The sequence below is a fragment of the Cardiocondyla obscurior genome, linkage group LG04, assembly GCF_019399895.1.
Source record: "Cardiocondyla obscurior isolate alpha-2009 linkage group LG04, Cobs3.1, whole genome shotgun sequence".
Classification (NCBI taxonomy): Eukaryota; Metazoa; Arthropoda; class Insecta; order Hymenoptera; family Formicidae; genus Cardiocondyla; species Cardiocondyla obscurior.
In genome coordinates, this window is record NC_091867.1 from 9,231,944 (window position 1) to 9,248,615 (window position 16,672).

The 16,672-nt window shown below is 45.8% G+C and overlaps 1 protein-coding gene across 10 annotated transcripts in view; it reads right to left on the reverse strand.

Annotated features, from left to right (window-relative positions):
- Window positions 1-16,672, reverse strand: part of C3g (C3G guanyl-nucleotide exchange factor) — a 54,118-nt gene that overhangs the window by 22,290 nt on the left and 15,156 nt on the right. The window contains exon 1 of one of the 10 annotated variants that reach the window (XM_070654781.1): window positions 6,295-6,420. The exons of the other annotated variants lie outside the window; for them this stretch is intronic. The gene's annotated coding sequence lies outside the window, so the exon portion shown is untranslated. Of the gene's footprint in view, window positions 1-6,294; window positions 6,421-16,672 lie in introns of those variants that run through there. 10 annotated transcript variants of the gene reach the window in all.

Consider the following 16,672-nt stretch of genomic DNA (forward strand, 5'->3'; position numbering starts at 1 on the left):
TTCTCGCACAAAATGTTAAGTACTACAATGGTCTTCTCGACAAAACAGACTTACTTTCGACATCAGAGAGAAACCAGCAATAGAAAAGTAATTAAAGAAAAATAAAGAAATAAAAAAAAAAGATGCGAGCTTTGAGAGAGGGGTAGCTACCGCGGGCATTGTTCCGACTTAAAGTGCAGGCTTGTAGCAAGCAAAAATCATTATCGAGAAATTAATTGCGAGTACTGTTTAATGGAAAACTAAGAATTTTACGAGACACAACGGGATTAATTCAATTTAAAGGACCAACTAGCACAGGGAGTAGTAAACATCTGCACCGGACTCGTTCTGGGGCGGAAAATCAAATTACGAGATCTCATAATAATGCATTACAGGTAAAAGCGTGCCGAGGAGACAATGAGAAGGGAGGGGAGGTAAAGGGAGGGGGCGAGAAAGGGACGCGTTTTGTGATGAAATTTATGCGAAATGCTCAACGAGAATATTTCAGGTAATTAGACTGATTAGCAGTGAGGCAATGAATATTGTCATAATTCGAGAACAAAGCTGATTTTAATGATAATAATGCACAATGCGTTTACGTTAATCCCATACCCCGGCGATGTTAATTCTCAAATTTGTCAGCCTTTTAAATTCACTTGCACGCGTCATACGTTAATCTCGATCGCTGGGAAAGTGGAAAGAGAGCCGCCGAGCCTCTCAAAAAATTTTTCCGAAAGAAAAATCCCACGATACGCGTCTCTCTCTCTCTCTCTCTCTCTTTCTCTCTTTACGGTGTATCTATCCCCGGCGTTTAATAAGCCACCGAATATCGCTGACGGTCTTTACAAGCGCCAGCCATGGCGCCGTCTGGCCCCGAGGCGTTTGGATCGCGCAACGGAACGATTCCGCGAACGAATGCAATCGCAAAAATGCGGGCGGAGATGCCGCGGAGCCCGCAAACGCGATAGGGAGATTGATTTTCGAAGCGCGACGCGGCTGCAAGACGAGAAAGAGAGTATCCGCCCGATATTCTCTTCTCCGCGCCGGGATGCAAACAGTGGATCCATTAAAGGCCCAAGCTCGGCGCCCTTATAATGTTTGTGGACCCTCGTCGGAAGAGAGAAATACCCTCAAACGGAGGGCGGACGGATGAAAAACACGGGATACGAGCGGTTTCTCTTCTTTGGTCAAATATCGCCAATCAATATAGGCGGCTCTCGACTGCGTGTAGTATTGGATTTCGGCTAGTGTCGCATCTGACGCGAAACAATAAAATACGCTGGCCTTATACAGAGTCATATTTTGCTTTTATATTATATTATACACGAATACGATAACGCGTAACTAAATTAGAAATATAGTGCCGTACCCTATCGAAAAAAGTCCGTAAAAATGTATCAAGAAAAAAAAAAAAAAAGAGCTCGTAAATATTTTTCCCCTCATTTTTTTCTACGTGTTATTAAACTTTGTTAAATCATTTGGGCGCTTTTGCGATGCGTTTGGAAAAATTTAATACGGAATATTTAATACGAAACATAGTAATAACGTCTTCTGGTTAACTAGATGAGACCAGCTACTGTTCTCCTGAAAATATTCGCGGTATTCTCTCCTTAATCGAAAAAAGCAGTCGGCTGCGATATAACCGACGCCGGAAACGGCAGATTCATTACAGACGAGGCTCATCCTCTGCGATATTGAAAGAGACAAGGGACAAGCTTCTCCAAGAAAGCGCCAGCATTCGAGAGAAATACCTAATAATGAACGCTTTTGCAGCCAGGTGACACGGGACGCAAGGACAATGCACCGAGTCTTAATTATACGGAGACAATTTCCGAGTGAATTTAAAAAAAAAAAGAAAAAAATATTGTACACAACAAAGCTATTTGCTTTGATATTCATAATGAATAAAAATTCTAATTTTTCATGTAACCCGAATTTGAAACCCTTTTCATATTTTATAATATTTAACGATGAATACATTATTCACGTTTCTACTCTAAATTAAATTTATATTAAAAAGAAAAAAATATTTAATTATCTTTGCCAGTTGATGAGACTTCCCGTTGATTAAAACTTTTGCTATCGTCATCGCACGCATACATAGACGAATTGACGACAATAGAGAATTTACATTTTGTGGTTACGTACGTCCGTTCTTTATACATCAGAACGCAAACGTAAGCATTTAAAAATGAAAAGCATAAATTTATATCGTTATTAATTCTTTTTTTTTTTTTTTCCTTTTTTCTTTATCGTCTCTTTTGCGATATGCGAAAGCGACACGTAATTATGTTCGAGAAAGCGAGTCTCGCAACGTAGGAATTTTTATCACGACGAAGAAAATGCTAACACTGCCATAACTCGTGTTTCAGCAGGCAAACCGGGACGCGGTAAAATAATAGCAAGCATATTCACGTAAAAACGTTCGGTCGCGAATAATTTGCGATTCATTAATTTCATATAAAATCACAAATAATATGTATAATGACGACCGCGGTATTACACGCATAATTATACCACGTGCACGTAAATAATTTACATTACGTGTGCAAAATATATTTTTTCTTTTTTTTTTTTTTTTTTCGCGCGCATAAAAAGTGGCAATTTACGACGATTTGTGACAAGCTGTGATAAAAATTATTGAGAAGCATTTTTTTTCCATTAATGTCATTCCCAAGGAAGGATGTTTAAAATTTACAAAAGGTATCTCTAGCTACGTGACCGGAGTCTCATTCGAGAAAGAGAGATATATATTCTTCTATCCGCGGAGGCAAATATTTCGAAATATTTTCGAGCTGACGGCGGTTTACACTAGCGACCGGCGCCTATCTTTATCTGGCGTCGTTGTTGCGCCCTCGGCATACCGAAGTTTCTTTCGTTCGTGGATTTATGCACGTGTTAACGATTGACATAATAATGCGACACGTGTGCGAAACATGTGGTCTAGACACAAGCGAGCGTAAAAGAGCCCACCCATCACAGGAACTACAAGAGCCAGTCTCCAACTAACTTCCGAGAGGATCATGTACCCGGCGACATATACATATACGCGTACGCGGTACATAGAGCAGAGCATAATTCACGATAGGGCGTAAAGTCTTCCGGTGAAAATAAATCAGGCGAAGTGACGGTAGAATTTCTTCGGGTACACGAATCGTTATTTCGCACGGCAGGAATTTCAAAGTTAATTAACGATTTGGTCACTGTGGAGCGCGCCGAGGAAAAACGATCGGTTCTATTATTAATAATTGCGCATCCTTAAAAGCGTTTGCTGACGTAAGTGCAAATTGTGAGCAATAGACGGACTCGTTAGCAAATCCGAGCACGGTCTGCGAGTACGCGTCGTTTCAGCAAAATAAGATTTAATAAAAAATAAAATAAAATAAAATAAAATAGATAAATAAATAAATAAAAAATACAATCTTTCGCAATTTATTCGAGCGCAATGGGAGACGGTTCTATAAAATGTATACATATATTCTCGAAATAAAACGCAGGGAAAACCGGAACGTTAGTTTAGCGTGACGGTTTTCGCTTCCTATGACCGAATACCGTAATATGGAGGTAAAACCGCCTCGCGGATCAAGGCCCGGGGAGAATCAAAAACTCGTGAATTAATTTCGCCATTTACAGTTGCAACTTTTTCATTTGCATATCCGACGGATGCGTTAATTAACTGCTTCGTTACGGCGCGACTGGCGCGGTGTAACGAAGGCGCGGGGGCTCCTCGAAATATAAACCACCCAGGCGGAGGAGTAATAATTTTAATGACAAAATAATTATAACGCGAACGACACTTTGCCAAGACACGATCCGAGCCTCGGAGTACTTTCCTGTACGGTGGGTTGATTCGCTAATGCGGCAACTTCGAAACATTAGTTTCGATCGAGATCGTTCGACGAGGTGTCGGCGGATTTGCATATCTGATCGTTTCGTTTAATTAATCGCCAAGCAGCACGATACACACGGCACGTTCCGGTCGGCGCGGAATCTGCGCCGGTTTTATCGTAATAAGATTTATCGGCTAAATGGACAAAAGCCGTTTCACGTGTAAAGCATAGTGTTTTCGCTGTAATCAAAAAAACTGTAAGCGGATTAATTTCCGAGATGCACGCGAGAGATGAGCGGGGCTTTCTACGTATTAAATAATGTGACGTGCTCGCGTTACGACTTCATCACGTGGCGTCGCGGTGTATCGCGTTGAATTCATCGCGTTACGCCGCGTTAAGATCTTTAAAAGTGTGAGGGAATAGTTGATCAAGAATTCAACGTCGGGCGACTTACGTCGCGTGGCAGCTCGTAGGAATTACGAGCAGCAATTATAAACAATGAGGCGTCGAGTCAGGTGCACTTAATAGCTCATTTTACGTTTACGAAAACGGAGACTCGCGTTACGTATCGCCGCGCTCGCGAAACAAAATGCATGGCGTTTACTTACGCTCGCCAGACAGTGCAATCAGTGTAATCATACGTTCAAACTAATTTAATTATATTTAATATCACCCGAGATTTATTTACCATACATACCGAACAATACGAATTAAATATAATTCTTCGCGATAAGTAATTAAAAAAAAACATGTATTTAACCGACCGAATATAATACTATTTTATCGCGAAGTAGAGTCGTATTCGCGAACGTGATAGAAAACATGTTAAATTTATAATTGAAATAAACAAGATGTTTTCGCGGAATATTGTTTACTTCGACAAACGATGTTTAAAATAATTAAATAAATAAAGCATAAGCCGTCCGGCAGAAGCTCCCTCCTCGGTGACGAGAGAAAAAAATAAAAAGATTAATAAAAAATTAAAAATTAAAAAATTAAAAAATAAAGAAAACACCTCCGACAACATCCATTTATAGATTCGCGGTAGCGCGACACACGAGAAAATGTATGATACGCCACGTCGCGAGTAGACGTGACGCAAATCTCGCCCGGTGCAAGTTAATTGGCTAATTAGCACTTGAGTTGCGGCGTCTTAAGTTGCAACGCCCGTGACAATGGCTCCCATCCCAAAAGGCCTTTGACGTATGAAACTTTGCGATCCATCTCGCATGTTATATTCCAGCGATTCGTGAAACGCCGCAGCCGCCCCTCGACGTTGTTTAACGCGTTTCAACGCGATTCCGAACAAACTGGGAGATACACGGCGCAGATTGCACGAGCGGCGGCACGAAGGATGGATGCGAAAAAGTTCCCGACTAATCCGCGTATCCGGGAACTAAAGTATTCAGCCACCCCCAGCCTGAAACTCGACGTTAATCCTCGTCGGGGCAAATGGGACGAGGAATAAAAAAAAAAAAAGAAAGAAAGGAAAAAATACAACGACGTTAACGCGCCCGATGACTTAAGCATGACCTTCTAAATGCCGCCGGTTGAATCGACTGGCCGCCTACTTTCGTCCACTCTCAATGATCTCATCTCTGAATTCTCTCTATGCCGTGGATTTTATGCGTAATATATGTACATATGCGCGGCGTGGATATTTAAGACGATTCCTCTCCGACCGGGCGGTGACGTAACTCTATTAGATTGACAGAATAACACCTGCGTAGATTTTTGCAAGAATATAAAATTTTATTTTTTGTTAAGATTGTCGTATCGCGGATACGCTAATTAGAGGAATTGACGAATTTAAAGTTTTATTCCGCCGAGAAACGTGATCGTTATAATAAAATCCGATCAGACGCGCCAAGTTTTCTCGAGGCTGATTTATATACTAGTTTCATTCCGCTTTCTTTCATTCTCCGCGGAGAGTAATGGCCGCGACAGCGTACAAATGCAAACTTCTGAGAGTATAAAAGGAATTGATACCGCTTTCGCGGATATTTTCGCGTCGCTTCGTCGAACTTTTCTCGGCGACGACGACGCGAAAACGGGCGTGTCGCCGTCGCGCGGTTCTTTCGCGCGAATCATCGCGAGGAGAGAAAATCGCGCGCCCGAGCGAGTGACTCACAGCTTTACCTCCGCGCAATCGTATCGATGGACGAGCTTCATTAAGACGCTTAGTTCCTCGCTTCGAGGAACGGCCGTGATTTATCGTTACGTCAAACGCGGAGAGGCCGGCATCTCCGGCAGCGACGTTCGAGACCGCCGTGCGTCTACGCACATGTCACTTCTGTCACGAAGTTATTAATAAACGCCATCCTGTCCTCGTCGCCGAGCATTACGCGATTGATCCGCGGTTAACGCCGGATCCGGCGCCGAGCCTCGCATCCGCCGGGTATACTTTAAGCCTCGCGATGCATATCCCGATACGTCAAGCGATTCGTAAACGCTGCGGCGCGATTAAGATCTGACTGTTATTTACCTATTTATAACTCTCGCAAATCGTTGCTTCCTCGGGCGGGACTCCGTCTTGCCGGAAACGTCGTGCGCTTCACGGGCACGCTCTGGCGAACTGCATCTCCTCGCCGCGCGGCGAGGGATCACGTACACGATCGGAACAAAGACTCGGTTTCGGCAGTTAAATCACAGGCTCGTAAAATGTCTTTTAATCGCGAGAGGAGAGCGCGCGATGACCGCGATTACGCACGCCGATCTCGAGATCGCTGGCGAGCCGCGGAAATTCGAGAACCGCGCCGGCCGAGAAAGGGCCGGCTTTCGTAAACGGAAACCGCAATTTCCCTACGCGGTGACCGTCGTACGTGCCGTCGGCGACGCGAGTGTGCGTAGCGGAGGAAGGAGCCGGCGTACGTCCGGACCGCGTCGCGTGTGCGCATCGACTGCTAACTAACTTGGGCCGGGCGAGCGCGAGCTTGGAGGCGCGATCGCCTCTGTACCGCGCCGGCCTTGATCGCGCCGTCTCGCTCGCGCTGCCTTATCTGCGCCTATCGTTCTACCTGCTATTTCGCTTCCACGTTATCGCCCTCTTACCCCGGAACATTTCCTCGCGCTCGTCCCTCGCGCGTCAGTCTCTTCCTCTCCCCCGCGTATTTCCCTCGTTCCGCTATCCGGCGTATCGTAGTACTCCGCCGCGGGATTTAAAAGGAAAACCGCGACCGGGCACGAGGACCCGACTAATTTTAGACCCCGGTGGAGGAAGAAAAACAGCCGCGATATCGCACGTCAATCACCACGTCGATCTATCGATCGGAAGTCCCGTCCGTTCCCGACGCGGCCCCGGTAATCGTCGACGTAATCGGCTATTTGATTTTCAGAGCGCATGTTATAACGATGTATAACTTGGGTTATTTTTTTTTTTTTCTTTCTTTTCTTTTTCTTTCTTTTCTTTTTATGATTTTTTACTTCCACTTGACACGTCGATGGGAAAGAGATTTAACGCGCAGGTGGCGCGAAATCGAATTTTCCAATTCCCTTTAAATTTTCAAGGGGACCCTTTTCTCCGCTCGGCACTCGTAAGTCACGATCGCGTTGATTTACCTGTCGTCCGCGTATCGCACGGCTATTTTCGTAATCGGAGGCTCGGGCAGAGCTGCGTCGACGAGCGCTTTAACACTTTGATCGATGCCCTTTGTTGCGCGACAGGGACTAACAAATGGAGCGGCAAAAGTTGGCGAAAATTTATAGGAAGTTCGTGCCTGCACTCGAGAGCGTGCCTGTCTCTACGTCATCCTTAAAAGTTAACGGTCGAAAGTCGCGCCGCCGCCGCGCTGGGCTTTTATTTAGGATGCGAGACACCCGTGAGCACGACGGCGGTTTCACAAACTTCTCGGGTATCTACAGTCTCACAGGATGGAAATCGAGAACACGATCCCCCTTTCGGTCCCACCCTTCCTCCTCCTCTTTTTCACGAGCGCCCTGGCTCCTCTTTCGTGACACCCGATTCTCGTGCGTGACTTTTCGCGCTCTTTTCCACTCGTGCAAGACATGTGCATACACCGGCGAAAACGTTAAAAATCATCGAAATATTCTCGATAAGTTTTATTTAATTCTTTTTTCTTTTTTTTTCTCTAAATAAAATATTTTATATTTTACTGCTTATAAGAACTGCATTATTTTGCAAGCGAAGTCTTCGATTCGCGAATTTTTGAAAATGCGAAAAGAGAAGTCGCCGAAAATAAATCTTTACGCTTAGGAAAATAGAAACTCTCCTGGGATTTTTCTGTATTTGGTTAAAAAAAAGGAAAAAAGGAAAAAAAAAAAAAAGGAACTTTTCCCGGCGAGACTTTAAGGGATATATCTGACCGTGAAATCTGGCTTTTGAAACGTTTTATCGGAGTCCCGCCGTGTACGAAAAGAACGAGTTTTTCAAGAAGCCATACGCGTGATGGTTTATATCGGACAAAAACGCGAACTAAATAAACGTCACGCCAACGCATTCGCGTTTGCAAAAATGAATTCCGAAAGCACAAAAGAAATGGTTAAAAGAACAAAGAAAGTGGCGTTTATATGCGGGCTCGTATTTTATAGCAGTTTTATTTAAAAATTCACGAAGTTTACGTACAAGGGACTCCTTTTTTTTACCCTCGGCTCGCGGAAATTTCGCCGAATGTTCCGTTATGTCAACGCGAATTGCGCCGTATGCACTCACCCATACGGCAGCCGCAAAGTAACAATTGTACGACTGATAATAGCCGACAATACCGGACGATATTTCGACTGGAATTCCATGTGGTCGATGGCCCACCCGCAGCACCCTCGTCAGCGCCGACGTGCAACAAAAACACATCCTTCGCGTATTTCCCTCTTTCTCTCTCTCCTCGCCTTCGCCCTCGAATATTTTTACGCTATTTTCCCCCCAATCCGAAGCAATCGTAAAATTCAGAATACGCGAGATCGTAAAATGCGATCCTATATTCTTTCCGATTTAAGCTTCGCGATGCGCCCTGAAATTCCCGAACTATTATTCTCTTACCGCGAAACGACAGACCGCAAAACGACAAATTTTCCTCCGCTCAGTTTCTCTCTTATTTTAGAACTGAAACTACTTATTACGGAAGTTGAACGATAAAATAATGTATATATGTGTATTTTAAATTGCGCGACAAAGACGTAAGTTACATTAAATATCGAGTATTCACAATGTTCTTTTTCCCCCCCCCCTTTTTTTTTCTTTAAGCCCGAGTTATTTCTTTATTTCAGTACATCTTTTCCTTCGCGAATTTTCTCAATATTCCACTTTATTTATCTTAGCTATTTGTTATATTTATGTAAGAGTGCGCTCGTTCCGATTCCGCTTTACCTCGTCAGAATGTTTTGCCGAATCGTCTCCGCCTCGGGCCGCTTTATTTCGACCCGATCTTTATTCGCGCGTCGATGAATAGTCGAGATATTTAAAGAAAAATTGCCTGTTAATTAAGCAACCGGTTGATAGCGGACCGGGAGACACGAAGAAACTTGCGGCTGTAATTTGCGTATTAATGGGGTCCCACAAAGGCGGCGCCGCTGCGACTTTAAGGGAGTGATAAACGTATTTTACGGGGAAACAGTCCGGCACGCTTTCTCCGCGATTGCAATTAACGGTAAAACGGCACGAGGGTGAGGGAGTGCAGTATTTTATTACACGCGCCTACACAGCCGGGAAAAGCACATACCTGCGTCGCGAGCATGGTAAATAAAAAGCTAATGGCGTGGGCAACCGCACGGTTATCGTTTTTATTTCCGCCTACACCGCGTAATTGAGTGGCTCCGTATAAACATTTAGTTACGTAAGACCCATTTTGATTAATAAAGGTAGTTTCTTAAAAAGAAAAAAAAAATTGTTTTAAGTGACAAATAAAAATATCATTTCTATTATTACGTATTAGAGTAATACGTTGTCGCATTTTGTTAATACGTAGCAAATTTTTCATAAATAAATTAAGTGATTAAAGTACAATCTTGAAAAGATTTTCATCCTTAAGAGGGTAAGAGAGTAACGAATCGAAGTGCGCTCGTATAATTGATATTAAACTCTTAAGTCGGCAGAAAAGTAGTTTATTAAGAATTAAATAATCAGAAGAAAAAAAAAAAATGAAAAGAAAAGAAAGAGAGAAGGGGACGCAGCGAAAGTACGAAATTTATGGTTTCCTTCATTTTCCGCGATATCTTTCGCAGAATGACTCGATCAATCGCGCGATGCAGACACTGGTAATAAAGTCGTTCCATTTATTTGGCCGAATCGAAGTTGACCAAATAATTCGGCCTCGAATAATAACTAATATCCGACGCTATTATTCAATATTAAAAGCATTACCGTACAAAATATACAATTTCCTCTAATAATTTAAATGCAAATTTAAAAAGCGTTTATTAGCGTCGGGTATATGTATCAGCCCGAGATAAAATTTACAGGCGGATTTCTCCGCGAAGAGGGGGGGGGGGCGCCTCCCTTTTTTAAAATCACGCCCGCGTTGTACGTACATTCGGCTATCAAATAATGTGAAAATACATTGCACATAAATCCGTTAATTATAACTTGCTTTGATAACTTCGTCGGAACGGAATAAAAATTACAGAGGGATATTCATCCCTGAAATGTTCATTTCGCCCAATAATTAAATTCTGTAAATTCTATTCGTGCGAGAGCACAAATATATTAACAGCGCACCGATGTATCAAAGGAACTTTCGATCCGACAATTTTCCCCCCTTTTTTTTTTCTTTATTTCTTTTTTTTCTTTTTCTTTTCTTTAAGCGAATCTGTACAATTTACTTTCGAAGACAGGCAAAACGTAAATGATCGTTCGGCTGCATTTCGCCACGCGGGAGGGGAGGGGGGGGAAAAAAAGGAACGGCACCGTGAAAGTTTTAATCGAAAAAGTTCGAACAATGCGTTCCCGGGCTGGTTCTAACAATAAGACCGATAGGACAGTCGCAGAGCACCGGCTGCGCGTTAAGCGTTTTATTATTCCGAGGGACAGCGGGATATTATTATTGATTGCTCTCACCGGCATTGATCTCCGTTGTTTGCGAGTATCTCGCGATCGACCCCTACGGTGCTCGCGGAGGTAACCGGGATTTAATTTCCACTTATTCCACCTTCCGCGGACGTGCACGGTGGTTCGCTATTGGAAAGATAAATACAAGTGGGACGGTACTTCGCTCTTCAGTGCTGGATCGAAAAAAGGCTCGGAGGAAAAAAAAAAAAAAAAAAATAAAAAAGGAGCAAACTTCGCGTCCGTCAGACCTGTCGGAAATATGTTTTGTCTACCGTCGAACTCGCGTGTGCCAGCGAAAAGAAACCTCGAAGCTGCGAGCGAGCCGAAATTAGGGCCGGTGAAAGCGCGTCGGGCTGGGAGAAATAAAATCTCGCGTATCGCGGCACCGTAGAAAAACGTCGTCGTAAATTGACGTAATGAGCATCTCGAAAGAAATCGTCGAGGGGGAAGGGAGGAAAAAGAAAAAAAATACGTTATAGATATCGGCTCCAGCTTCTATTGTACATCGCGGGATATTATCCGTTTCCGATGAAAGCGCGACGTAAGACGATATCCCCGCGTCTCTCCTTCTTTCCCTTCCTATTTTTCCTCCTCTCAAGTACAGAGATTTTCTCGAGCGATTCTCGTGTTCGGCGGCGGGCACGATAAGACGGGAAAGTATACCGATACAGTTTACGGAGCCCAGTCACATCAAAACTTTCATCGCTCCCGAACGCGATAAAGTCCAAAGTCGCTCGAGCGCGCCGGAAGACACGTCGCGCATAAATGATCAAAGAGAAAATAAAAGAAAAAGAAAAAAAAGAATTCGGATGTCGCAATTAAGCGGCACTCTCGCGAAAATACCACCAGGCTGCTTCGCGCACGCCGCCAGGAATTTAAACGATGTATCGCGTTTAATTAATTCCACTTAATTAAACATCAACAATCTTTTTAATTAAGAAAATAACGGTGTTTATATGCGGGCGATATATTAAATAAACATTTACCGTGAAAAGCTCGTGCCGTCGCAATATCCACGGCGCAAGCGGAATAACTTTCGAGTCCGGCGCGGCGTATTTGCATTTCGATCAATTTATCATGTTAATACGTGATAAATTAGCATAATAATGCGCGGAGATATTTTCATACGTAACACACACGACGCGCCAAATTACTGCGTAACGGCGGGGTCGCTTAAACGTATACGCGCGCCGATGCTCGTCGAATAACAACCGGGAGAGGTATACAATTTTCTAAAAGACGTGTTTTGCGATTCGAGGGAACGCCCGGCACCATCCGGAGATATCATTGCCCGACGGGATTGGAAAAACCGAAGGGGAAGAGAGGCGCAAGTTGCAGCGCGCGAAGCCTCGCGGAGGAAGAGCCGGAATTCGTTCGAACTACGTTTCCACCGTACGACTTTCAATTTGCAAAATGAAACGATCGCGGAGTCAATAGCGCACTCGAGACGATGCCCGCGAGCGCCGAACAGCTTCGTTCATATGCAGACGTTCTAGGCGGGAGAGCATCCGAGGGTTCTTGTTTGCGCGAGCCACCCCCGCACGTCGCGAAAGCGGGCTGCCCGTTAACCGCGCGAGTAAAGTACATTTCGATGTTACACCTGCGAGGCGAAAAGCCGAAGGAAAGCCCAGAATCTTTCCACTCCGTAACAGTCCAGCGCAATTTCTGAGTAACGATAATAAATGAGCCACGCTGCATCGATCGGCGGAGTGCAGTCTATTTCTTTCCGAGGGCCAGCGGAGGGCTTGATTAATGCCTCGCTCTCGCTTATACGGATTCCGTCTCGGGCGCGAAATAAAAAGAAGTCCGCTAATAACGTGAGAGACAACGGCGCAGATTGCACCGGCTGGAGCACCCCCGTTAATAAATATATATAAAGCCCGATTTCGATTGCAATCTCCTGGGACGCGCATATTTTATTTAGATTTTAATACAACCGCGGGGTGATTCTTTCTTACGATATTTTTCCACGCGTGGGTTACGCTGCGCGATTAAATCCCGCGTGCGCTCTCGCTGCGTTTCCCGTCTTGCGGTTCTACGCGTTTCAAACTTCGTGCAGTAAAGCGATCACGTCGTTTTCTCTAATTTCCGATACCTCTTAGAATGTTGCCCCGGAGAAATGAAACAATTGCTCTACGGAAAAGAAATTACGGCGATAGAGACGCGGACCACCTGCGACGGCGACTTAATCGAGTCGGCCGGGAAAACGGACGACGTTATCGAGACTCGAGACCTCAAAGAAGTCGCGGTCGTCGATTTCACTTGCCGTTCCGGCGCGCAGGAACGTCAGTTAGCGAATTTCCCGTTGAATCACCGTCGCGGCCATATCATAACTCTTGCACAAGTCGCGTCGCGGCTTTCGATTCAAGTTTCGCCAATTTGGACGTCGGCCGAACGTTCGCGAAAAGCATCCTATTAGTAACACGCGATTAATTATAAATCGACATTTCAATAAGCCGAGAAACAGTCGTCGCGACTTCTCAAGACAGTTTTGTATTAAAATTTCGATCTCGGGCCGTCGGCCCGCCGATTAAGGTCCTTCTTGAACTGTTTCGTAAACGCGACGTGAACTTTACGAGAGTTTATCGCGTGTTCTCCTCCCAACGTTTGCGCTGCCGCTTTAATATACTTCACGTGTCAGAAGACGTTGCCGCTGAAATCTTTTCCTTGTCATCTACCCCCTTCCTCCCTCCCCCCGTATATATTCAAATGTTTCGTGTAATAAATCACCTGGCGTTTTCAGCGACGAGTATATACGCCGGAGAGGGAATACATTATAGTAAAGTTTCGTGCGTTAAAGGGAAGAACGTAAGAAAAGGTGCGTTACTGCCGCGTGAAAAGGTGAAATTATCTGCGAAAGCGCCCTTACGTCGCTTGCTTTTCCAGCGCGGCCGCCGTTTATCAAATGGCCAATAATTGGATACCGTTAATTAAAGTAAGTCCCCGAGTATTTCGAGGATACTCTTGAAATCAATACCGTTCATGGCTTCATGCTAGATACGTCCGAGGGACGATATCAACTAGATTGGATAGCATTGGATTCGATACATATATCGCGCCCCGGCGCGGTTCATTTCCGGAAAACAATAACCAGCCCCGCGTTGCCAGACGGAACATTCTGAGAATAGCAATCGGTGGCCTGCGGGAAGAAAACCTCAAGAAGCGACCGCGCGACGTTGATACGCGGCGGTACGATATTTATCGTCAATAAGTATAAGTATTATTACGCGTAAATAAATCGTAACGAAATATACCAGAAGCGCTTCTGATGAATTCGAAGGCAACGAGATCCCGTGAACAGCCGGAAAATTTCTCTCGTTTTTAGTTACTCCGATAACGACGCTTCCGTCGTCGGATAAAAGTCGCGTGATGTCGCGTGACGGCTCGCGTTTCTTAACCGCGCGCTTCGGTATTCATTCATGGTATCTCTTGACGAATGCAGTCAATGTCTCACGCGAACGCGACCGCTATATCGGCGCACACGCGATCACTTCGTCGTGCAATGGGATCGCGTGCGCTCGCGAAGACGTCATAAATCGAGAGGGAAAGGAGCCGCAGGGCGCGCCTAACGTACGCGACTGTAACGAATGAGGGGGATAAGCGATGCGGCGCATAAAAAGAGAAAGCCAACCGATGTCACCCTCTGGGAGTACGCGTCTCCGGTGTCGTAGCATGCGCGACAACGGTATTCTCCCGTTTGTCAGACATTTCCGCCCGCGACGGACCTCGGACTCGCCGCGCGGTCACTGAAATTGCATCTGGCGGTCGCGCTGTGCATATACACCGCTGGCAATTAGCGAGTTCTTCCAAGCAGACGAACGGCACGGCGGTTCATCAGTACGGACGTAGTAACCGCGCCCGGAAATCACGCGTGAACCCGAGTCCTGCGGCTACCGTCCTACCTTCCCGTCTCATTTATCCCGCGAGTGATAAACTGCGATTAACTCCGGGCGAGGTATCGAGCGAAAATTCGTCTAGCTGTTCTGATCTCGCAGCTGGTAATTGCGATCGCTTAGATTCAGATCCAACCCGCCAGCTGCGAAATCGGAACAGCTAGACGAATTTCCATTCGAGTAATAGCCGGCGCGTTAACGGCGGCCAAGCGAGTACGCGCGAATTATGCAAATCGCGCGCGAACCGACCGGCAATTTGAGGGTCACTGTCATTACCGATAACCGTATAAATATAAGCGAATGCGCGATATGCACTGGCAGCGATATAGACTTAGGGTCGCGTTGCGGCGATATTTTATCCAGGTGGGAAGGGTCGAGGACTGTGTGCGACGGATAAATATTCGCCGGTGCACGTGCGAATGCGAGCTATGCCTCGTGATATCGATTCCCCGATAAACCCGTGGCATCCATTTGATTATGGGAAATTTGTAACGAAGCGCGGCGACTTCGATATTCCAGTCACGTTTTAAACGCCGGATGCGGCCGCGCGTCGGCTCGCACGACCGCCGCGCCGAGAAAACAGATCTGATTGATCCGAATTAACATTTCCCATTTGCATAAACGAAGCGGGCGAACTCCCCCGAATTGGTCAGGCGATCAGGGCTTCGACGTTGCCATGGAAAAATTTTCGAGCGCGTAACGCACACGGCGAAGACGACGATGGAACCGAACACGGGGAAAGCCCGGGGTCGACCGGCGGCATTAATCGCCGTCTAGGTCGAAACGCAAAGCCGTTTGTCGAAACGGTTCAAAATCACTCGCCAAATCCCGCCGTAGGTAGCATTCTCGGCTAATTTAACTTTAATGAGTTCCCGGGAAAACTTCCCGTCTACCATTAGGTTCCGGCTATCCCACCGCGATCCTTAGAATCTTTGAATTCGCGCACGTACGTGCCACGAACACGCGTGCAACGCGGCTCTTCCGTCGGATTCATTTTTAAAGCGCTCTGAGTGCCTCCCGATAAACTTAACTCCGAAGACCGTCGGCGGAGTGAAATTTTGCAGCGGGTAACGATCTTTTAATTAATTACTTAAAGTGTCATTAAAAACTACATCGAGATAAGATCGCGCCGAGAGGAGCTCCCGCTATATAATTTTCCCGTGCGAATGTCGAGCTGCGCCTTTTGGAATAACGTAATTCAACGAGGTACTTGCGAGTATAATTGTCATCCGCGAACGGCGCGGATAGTCTCGAGCCCTCGAAAGCGCCTTTACGTAATCGCGCAGGTACAAAAGATTACCGATTAATCGATGGCTATTAAGTTCTGCCGCCGGGCAGTAATATGCGCCGATATATCGCCCGGTAATTAATCTCATTAGCGATCCCCCGGGGATTACCGCGCTAATGAGGTGTCACTTTTTTTCGCGTTCCTAATACTAACGGCACTTCGTCGCTCAGCGTGCTCCGCCGATCCTTTGAAACTTCAGCTTCGAGTAGCAACGTATTTTCCGCGTTCGCCAGCTTGTTAACGAGGAGCACCCAGGGTGCTGTTACACCCTGGGCTCGCCCTCCTATCCCTAACTTCTTCCGATCCAACAACGACTGCCCCGGCAGTCGATTTCCGTTTCGCAACGTCGTCCCAGACGCCCCCGTCGCCGCAAAAAAAAAAAAGGCGTGCGCGTTTCCGAAAACCGAGAGTTGGAAATCTCGCCCGTAACGTTACGTGTAAACGCGGCGGATTTTGCCGTCGCGCGTAGAAACGTTCTCTATCTCTTCGTATCTTTCGCTCTATCGGCGTCTACATCGCGTTCTGCATCCGTTCTCGTAAAGATTCACTTGAGCGGAAGTTCTCGCACGAACGAGGATCGACCGGCGAAGAGGAGGAACGGCGTATAGCCGGGGCCGCAGCGCGGAGGAAAACGACGGCGAGGAGACGGACCGGAAAGAAAGGCGAAGAGCGGAAGACGCGCGAA